This window comes from Lactuca virosa, chromosome 9 (assembly GCF_052849685.1).
Source record: "Lactuca virosa cultivar CGN04683 chromosome 9, Lactuca_virosa_CGN04683_v6, whole genome shotgun sequence".
NCBI classification, from domain to species: domain Eukaryota; kingdom Viridiplantae; phylum Streptophyta; class Magnoliopsida; order Asterales; family Asteraceae; genus Lactuca; species Lactuca virosa.
The window spans coordinates 284,488,852-284,498,654 of record NC_136434.1 but is presented as its reverse complement, the minus strand read 5'-3'; the positions used below and the strand labels follow the sequence as shown (position 1 = coordinate 284,498,654).

Below are 9,803 nucleotides of genomic sequence, written 5' to 3'. Positions count from 1 at the left end.
CTACTCCGTTTAAAATATGTATTCTCGAGATGGCCTAACCCCCTGGCAGACCACCCATGCTGAGATTTACCAAGCTTAATCTTCTTCGAATGACCGGCCAAATGCACACTTTCTGCCTCGGTTACCTCAATGCTACCATTAGAACAAAATCACTTACCATAGTCAACAATAGAGCATTTATTCTTGACAGAAGGCTCAAATAATCCTTCGAGTAGAAGATCCATCCCTGCAACGGTTAGACTCATACGAGAGTTGCGCAACAGGACCAAATCGACTACTCTGAGATTACTTAATCCCGCTGTGAGTGACTTGTCACTTCACAATCAACCAGTTATTCCGTCCGTACTTGCACCCTAAAACGCAAATACTGACACTGTCTAAACACTGAAACTGCCTGAAACAGCATGTTGTTACATAGCTGCTTTCCAAAATCTATCGAGACCTTCCTGGTCTCACTTCATTCGTTAGTCATCTGAAATACCGGGTTCCGGCCCGGCTGCGGAGCCAAAGGACTTCCATATAGTTGCCTCGCATGACTTCCGAACGAAATCCTTCCCTGGAACTAGTTGCCACTAGTTATCATGCCACTGTGGCTCTAGCGACCTTTTGATCTAACTGATTGGGTCCATACGTCAAGTACCGACGTCACCAAATCCAAGGCTAAAAGTGTTTGCTACCTGACCAAAAGGTAGCCTTATATCACAAACGACCTTAAGCAGTCCATTGCTTCCTTGATCTCCTAACTGTAGCGGTGTTCCTACAGTCTTATTACTGGCTCAACCAGGTCCAATCCCTCTGGGGAAATCCATATTTTTAATGTGGCCTTGGGCTTGGATCAACTTAGGCTAGGGGTAAAATAGTCTTTTTACCCCAAGTGTGAATTTATGGTTATGCATCGAAACCCAAATTGTTAATTGGGTCTTGTTTTGATGTTGACGGTTCGTTGATCTGTCAGCCAGCAACCAGGGATTTATTCGCGGGACTTCAGCAGTGCAAGGTGAGTCTCCTCACTGTATTTAGTGGGTCGAAGGCACTAATATCGTCCCATAGTGTGTTATGCTTAGTATGCTCGTTGTCTTCGTGACCCTTGCATGTGTTATGTATTTTATGTTTACCGAGCGGGGCTCGATGCCAGGCGGGGCCTGATGAGTATCTTGTATGCTAGTTATCAGTATGTGTTTTATGATTACTAGGTACGACCCGATATCGGGCGGGGCCCGATGACCGGTATGTATGCTATTTATCTCTGTGAATTTGGCATGTGTTGTGTATTATATGTTTATGTGTTTATATGATTACATGTTATATGTTTATATGTATACCGGGCGGGGCGCGATGCCAGGCGGGGCCTGATGAGTTACAGATCTATATACCGAGCGAGGCTCGATACCGGGCGGGGCCCGATGCCGGACGGGGTCCGAAGCCGGGCGAGGCCCACCATATGTTATTGTATGTTTAGTATATGGTATGTTGGGGAACTCACTAAGCTTTGTGCTAACGGTTTTCAGTTTATGTTTCAGGTACTTCGATTTTCAAAGGAAGAGTTCGGGTTGACTGCAAGGCACGCACACTTATTGTTCCGCATTTGACTTGTTCTGGGAATTATTACTCTGATTATAATGTACCTGTTTTATTTAAGCAATTAATTGATGATCATTTATTGATAAATTAAAAGAAATTTTATGTCAATATTTTTGGGGACGTTACACTAGTTCTACTACTCGTGTAGAAGTAACATTAAACTTTCTAAGGATATAAACGAAATTCTCCTATAATAACCCGTTTTTATTCTTCCTATTACAGCACTGTACTTTGGAAAAGATGTTATAATCGAGTTCATTTCTAGAAATCGAAAGTACATTGCTATAACTGATCATACCTTGTGTCAATTCTAACATTTGTAAGCTTTTGTATGTATTTCGGAACCTTAAAAACCAACATAACATTATTATGTTACATAGTAACTATAAATAACAAGACTGGAAGGTTTCTAGTATGCTAAGAAAGTATCAGAGAAAAATAATGGAGTTGATAGAAACAATAACCAAAATGAGTGGTCTCATTTAGCAAATTGACCACCTAGGAATCATGAAATTGTATTTTGAATGATCACCACCACACAAAAAAAACTTCAAAGAGAAAAAGAAATTATATTGCAGAATTGTACATCTTTCGCAAGATGATGATGTCAGTTTTCCGAAAAAAAAATGTGCCAATAAAATTTTCTTAAATTATTGGAGTTTTACGATTCAAAGATTGCTAAAATATGTGTCATGTTGTTTAAAAGTAAAAAAGTTGGTCAATTAATGGAACTATCCATTTTAATGATTTTGTGATTATTCCAAAATAATGACTTTATATGCTTATTACACAAGAATTTTATTAGCACCCAAAAATTGTATGATAACCCCATTAGACATAATTGTTTTAATAATTTTTAATTATTTTAAAATTAATTGTGAGACCCATGTCTTACATGGGTTTTTCAAAAAAATAAATAAACATGAATATCTAACAATTTAGAAAATTTAAATTAATAAAAAAAAGGAAAAAATTTAATTATTAAAATTGAAGTGCTTATTTATCTTTTAAATTTAAACTAACAATTTAAATAAATAAACAACTAAAATAATTGGATTCAATTTAGAAATTTAAAATTTATAAGGAAAGTTGCATTAATAAATTAGATATACAATTATTATTACATTTATTACATTTAAGTATTATATGAAATTTAATAAAATGGAAAAAACTACAAAATGACGCACATATATAATTTAATCTATATTTACCACAAAATTATATGTGACATAATGAATAAAAGGATGACAAGTAGCAAAATTATTTTTATTTATTAGGAAAGATTCATTTTAATGATGTGAGTGTATTATGATCTAAGTGTATTGTATTATATATTTACAATTTTCCATTTTTAGTTTACTGTAATTGAAACTATAAAATAATATTTATCACTTTTTTTAATTGGCTTTTCTATTTTAATACGAATTGCATTGTTTTATAATTTTGAACGTAAAACGATGAAATAATTTTTTTTTATATAAGTAAACATAAAGATTAAATATATAAATAATATTTTAAAAATAAAAAGGATGAAAATCAAAAATAAGTTATAAATAAGAGGACTATAACCGTTATATATAATAATATGTATAGTCGGACACATAATTCAATGAGATTTCTTATCTGACACACAATTCAACGATACCAATGCATAATTCAATATGTTTAATCATAAAATATGTAATGTTTTTATTATAAATAGACTCCTTCAATTTCATTTTCATCGTATCTAATTTTGGAAAACAATTTATTTTAAATCACCACATGAGTTAGCCAGAGTATTTGACATTGTTTGATGAATTAAACTACAAGGTATGTCCATTTATATTATTTAAATATTATGTATATCATATATTCATATTTATATGTATTGATTAGGATCGATATTCACACAAGCAATGCACCTCTAGATGATAATAATGAAAGAATTTACTTCATTAGTGACACATCACGTTTTGAAACCGACATGGTAAAAGCTTTACGTTTATTAGTATAATTATTAATCGATAAGTTTAGTAGTTTCTGATAAAAACATCATTTCCATGTATTTAATTCTCATGAACAATTAATAAACTAAGTTCAAAACAAGACACTGACTTGGTTATGTTATTCTAATAAAAAAGATTCACTACTATTTAATTTAAGTGTGATCATGGAGGTGTTAATAAAAGAAAAAATATCCACAAAAAATATTGGTAGCAAAAGAATAAATTGTTCATTTGAATTTAAATGCACCTATTTTTCAGTAGATAATTGTTGGTCTTTAAACCGACATGTGAAATGCATAGTCACGAGTCTGCCTTAAATTTTGAAGGCCAAACATATCCAAAGATCTAGTTGGAAATGTTTCAAGGCATGCACTTGATATAATCTTCAACGAATTTGAACAAATCAGTTTTGTTGGATTCTTCCCTGAAAATTGTGAATGTCAAATGCTTACTAGTCATGGGCTACCATGCGCGCATGAACATGCGATATATTTTTATAAATGTTACACCACTTGATTTAATTCATAAATTTTGGCGGAAACTTGATTATAAAGTCAAGGGCCAAATGTTTAACACACAATTCAAAAAACAATCAAGATTTGTAAAACTAAAGCACCTGGTTCAAGATTGAGCACAAAATCGACAAAAATATGACCTTCGGTTCCACCAACCAAAGATCCTTTCACACATAGTTTTGATATGTCTACTCCAAGTTATATTTCGTCAAATCAAAATCCCAGCACATATAGTTTCGATGCTTATATGCCAGATTACATGAAGTGTAATCAAATTGATTAAACCAGGCACTAGAGAGACACAACACATATCCACATATGAATGAAATTCCAAATGAATTTCATCAATACGTCACAAACATTGATGACGTGGAAAGAGATGGAAATTGTGGATATCAGACAATAAATCTTTCCCTCGGATACAGTCAAGGCCTCAAATTTGACCAGATTTATACAACGAGTTATTAATCCACTCCTAATTCAAAAATATACAAAATGATTTCAACAATTTAAGTCGCTTGTTGACTTTCTTTGGATCGGGTTTTGCATCAACTCCATATTGGTTGATTATGTCAGATGCTGGTTTTCTAATAGGTAACAAATATGATGTAATTGTACATCTTTTAGACAAACTAGGTTCTTCAACATGCTTTCCGCTTTGGCATGGTCCGCAAGACATCCTACACCATGGATCTGTTGTTATCGCCCTCATTCATGGTACCCATTATGTGAAGGTTGAGTTACAAGGAGGGTATCCAATGCCTAGAGTTTTGCCACTTTGACATAGCTATAAATCAGAACGTTCTGCTGAATATCAAATTAAGTATAATGCTAGACTGCATTCTACTAAATGCATCGTGTAATAATTTTCATATGCAATCAGTTGAGATATCTGATGATTACTATAAATAGATAATACTTTGTTATATTATCTATTCTATTGTTATTATATATATAGAATACCAAAAACCAATGGTTAATTCAATGATTTAACTTGAACGTCTAATTTAATGAACAATTTAATTTATTTAATCAAAATAGACCGTAATATATATATATATATATATATATATATATATATATATATATATATATATATATATATATATATATATATATATATATATATATCTTAATAAACATTTAGCTTAATATGTTGAATTTTAAGAGGTACATCCATTAAAACAACATTTACGACACCTTTATGCATAATAAATCTTATCCGGTCTCCTACACTTATCTTCAAATTGAATGGGTCAAATATGAACCGGTATTCCTCAAAGTTCGACCAATTGATTCGGTCAAGAAGAAATACACATTATAGCGCAGTCCGATCTTCATTTTCCTATTAATGGGGATAAGATTGATATGCAGGAAACCCTACGCCAACCACCGTTTCCCCTGATCTTCCTGCATCCCAATAAATCTTGAACGCCTCCACTCATTTTCTTATGTGAATTCAAGTTTTGAAATACAAACTCTCTATCTAGGTTCGTCGATTTCTTCAAATTTCTCACTTACCACTATCGCCTTCACTTTGAAGCTTTACACAGCCGTGCGCTTTCTCTCCAATAACACTAGATCGAACGTTGTTGCTTCCATCTCGATGTTTGAAGGCTAATCGAAGCCTCTACCACCACCTTCATCGAATCCCCAGTAAGTATTGATTTATTTTGCTCGATTTTGTTGAATTGATACGTCCTTTTGACCGAGTCTACGTTCAATGCTGATATTTCCCCAGATATGAATGGATTATGGTTGCTTCCCTTATATCCGACAACCTTTTTGTAACTTCTCCACCGTATATGGTCTCCGTCTCTTTCTCTCTCATCCTTCTTCTATTTCTCTGCTCCCTCTAATAAGAACCGTAAACGTGGCCATCTACCTCCATTTACCACCATCACAAGAATATCACCACCAGCACATAGTAGTCGTGACTACTGAGGGGGTGTTTGGCAAAAAAAACTTATTACTTATTAGCTTATAACTTATTAGCTTATTAGCTTATAAGTTAATAAGTAAGGGTAGGATAACTTATGAAAAAATGACTTATTAGGGGTTCCCCATCGGAATAAGTTATTTCATCCAAACACTTTTTTGACTTATAGTGGTGTGGAACCTAATAAGTTGTTTTAAAAAGTTTAGCCAAACACCCCTGAGCAGCCATGGTAACCATCGTTTTTCAAAATGGTCAACGCTCCCAATTTTGTAGTATTTCCCCACACAAACCCTAATCCATTTTTCTCTCTCACAAAAAGACGATAAGTGTTTTTCTGTAAATAATTTCGATTGTAGTTTCTTCTGATCATTTCGTTTATTGTTTCGATTGGTTGTAGGTGATTAGATATATGATGGGTTGAAGACGAAAAGTTTCTTCATTTGTTCTTCTTCTTTATACATTTATGTTTCATCCACTATGTTCCTTGACATCCATTTTTGTTTTGCTTTTGATTTCATAATAGTTTTTATTTTTTAATTTAATAGGTTCGAGCATAATAGTAAGAGCTAACTAGGAGGTAAACCCTTACCATTTGCTGTTTTGATTTTATCTTTGGGTCTCCAACAACCAGGAGGTAAACCCCTTACCATTTGTAGTTTTTGATTGGTAGGTTTACTTTTATCTTTTTTCGTGGTTTTACTCCGGTTCATGAATCCCTTCATTCTATTGATTCCAACATCATCTGCTTTCAGGTCCCTTTTCCATCTTTTGCACACGTTCTCTTGAAAAAAGGTCGCATAAGTTACTATGGTAAGCAGTGAAAGTGTTCAAGGTTAATGAGAATAACAACTCATCTGTTGCAAATCAATCATGAAAAATGACAGTCTTTATCATATTATACTTATATATGGCCGAGATAAGAAAAATAATTATCGGTAAGCAATTAGTTTTGAATATTTTTATTACTTGTAGATAGATCCATTTTCAAATGTAATGATAACTTATTTGTGTTTCTAGGTGATGTAAATGAATCTGGTCTCCAATCGAGTATGATGATGCAAGTATCATATCCCAGTTTCTAGTAATCAAACTTTGTTTTAGGGTGATTCTTTTTTCTACTAAAAACAAAGACGTCTAATCTAGGGGATGATTTTCCTAAACCATATGCAGATTGGGTTATGTCACTGTATGCCAATTGTGATAACAGTTTATTAATGTAGCTCATCTAAAATACTTACTTCTCTTCAGGGTAATACACTTCCACTTTTATGTTTTCCCTACTTAATGTGAATGATGCAATGTAGATAGATGCTTCTATTGAAAGGATTACCATGTTTTGTTCCATATTCTCCATGTTTTTGGTTTGATATTTTTTGTTGGTATTGCCATGTTTTGAAATTCTTATCTATACATAATTTTATGGTCTCGTTACATTGGCTTTAACTTTTATTTACTCTCATTTTCAAATCAAGTATCACGTGTCAGGGGCGATCCATCTGTTGGTCAATGTGTTTTGGTAAAGTTTTACTCTTAAGTCATAAATCATGTGATCGTCTCTTAAGGTGGAAATTAATAACTTGATTTAAATAAGTCTCTCATATTTAATCCATATCTATTTTTCTGGAGATTCTATCCCAAAGTTTGAAATCTTATGTTATGCTTTGATGTAGCTACTAATATGTGCGGAAAAGAATAAAGAAAGTTGATATTGATTTTAAGGATTCTTCTTGGAATTCTTTGGGTATTAAGCTTTAAAACGTGCTGAATGGTAAAAATGTTATTAATATATTTATTTGATGACCTTTTTGTTTTGCTTCACCTGGTAGCTTCAAGTAGTAATGGTTGTTCATGTGCTTCCATGTCCATTGCTTAGCAATTGGTTTTGTTCTTTAATAGCAATATATTTTTAATCAATTTCTTATTAATACCTTTACCTTGATATATTGTTAATTTATGCAATGAGTTCTTATGATGAAGAAAGTGTGGAAGAGTTCTCTTTGGTGTCTCTTTGTTGCTATCCTTCCCAAGTCGACAGGTCTTGGAAGAGGGACACTAACTTCTTCTTAGAGGAAATTTTGTAAGTTCCCTTTCAATCCATGGGAGAGTTGGGGTTGTTTAATGAGATTACCGAAATTATATATTAAACTATGAAAAAATTATGGATTATTTAAACCATAGTTTATTTAAGGATTGAATGTAACAAATTATCGTTTTTACCATCTTATCTGAATTTATACATTAGAGTATAACAAATTTATCATTTTATACAATGTTCACATAGAACTATTAAAAACAGGGGTAAGGTGTTTGAATGGCTAAAATACAGTTTAAATTTAATAATTAATACTGTAAATAATCTTTTTATGTTTGGTTTTAAATGGAACTTTTGTCTTACATTAGACATTAACTTTTTAAATGAAAAAGGGATGTATAGACATTCTCATTATGGTTCATACAACATTACACATATTTCAACATTTGGATTGCAAAGATAAGTGGAATTGGAAAAGCAAGGTATTTGACAAATTTATGTTTGGACCTTATGGTCCAAAGAATTTTGAATAAAGAGGATACAATACACGTGAATGGTGAAATGATGAATGAGAAAAAGTAATTTCTCTAACAGGGGAAAATATATTACTAAAAGCCCAACACTATATTTTGAGAAGTCCTTAAAATTCGAAATTGAAAACGTAAAATAATATGAATAGAAAGTACTTAAATTTGTTTAGGACTAAAATAAAATAAGAACATAATTTTAGTTTTTTATTGACAAATTGGGCTTCCAGATGATATTGGTTCCAAAACCGGAACAAAAATCGATTCTAATCGGTTCTAATATTTCGGAACTTGAAATGGTCCCTATCATATCAGTTGTTGCTCTGAAATTGTCGGCTCTAGAATAATTCCTCTTGTGAAGGTTAATACATGGTCACTATGCTCAATAACTTATATTCAAGTGTGACATAAATTGGATTATTAAATTCTAAAGAATCATAGCAGTTGCACTGGATATAGAAAAAAGAGAAGATGATTATGACGAGACAACCACGGCCCAAAACTCGAGTTGAAGTTTGTTTTATGGTTTAACGGTTTAACCTTTGTTTAATGGATGCCCTTGAGATTCGTACAAGTCATCTTCAGTCTATAGTAGAGAAGAGATCAATTGATGGTGCACTACATCCAAAAAAATTTGGTGCAAGTATTGACCGTCTTATGATTTTTTTTTGTTTCGCTTTCTTTGGTCAATATGCGTTTGTTTAATAGTTAATCTTATTTTTGGCTTAAGTACCTATTGACCCAAATCTATGTGAATATAAAATGTTGCAAAATATAAAAATTTACTTTCAAGTTTGGTCAAATATAGCATTCTAATTTCAGTTAATATAAAAATATATAATATTTAATATAAACTATATGCATGCATGTTTATGTTAAGTATTTGCAATAATAGTAGGCCTATTTGACATTTTACCGGTGATATTACATCTTTTATACAAATGCAAGTATTTGGACAAATATTAGGCTTATAAATTAGAAGTTATAACGACCCAAAAATCAAAGGTAAAAATTTCATTTTCATTATAGTCCAACACATATGTCGTTTAATCCAAACATTCTCAAAACATTACTAATTAAAAACATTTATCAGAGCTCATCCCAAATCACATGTTGCAGAAAAAACGGGTGTGTGCGTTGCGAACAAGCCAGACCCTTCCTTTCCAAACCGATGATACCTGAAACCGTAAACAAACTGTAAGCACGAAGCTTAGTGAGTTC

General features: G+C 32.3%; 1 long non-coding RNA gene across 1 annotated transcript; it reads left to right on the top strand.

The window, feature by feature from the left end:
- The first annotated feature begins 6,810 nt into the window (after nt 1-6,810).
- On the top strand, nt 6,811-7,276 carry LOC145136670 (uncharacterized). Its single transcript, XR_013720648.1, has 2 exons — nt 6,811-6,958; nt 7,041-7,276. It is a non-coding gene; the product is annotated as an uncharacterized LOC145136670 (long non-coding RNA).
- The last annotated feature ends 2,527 nt before the right edge of the window (nt 7,277-9,803 follow it).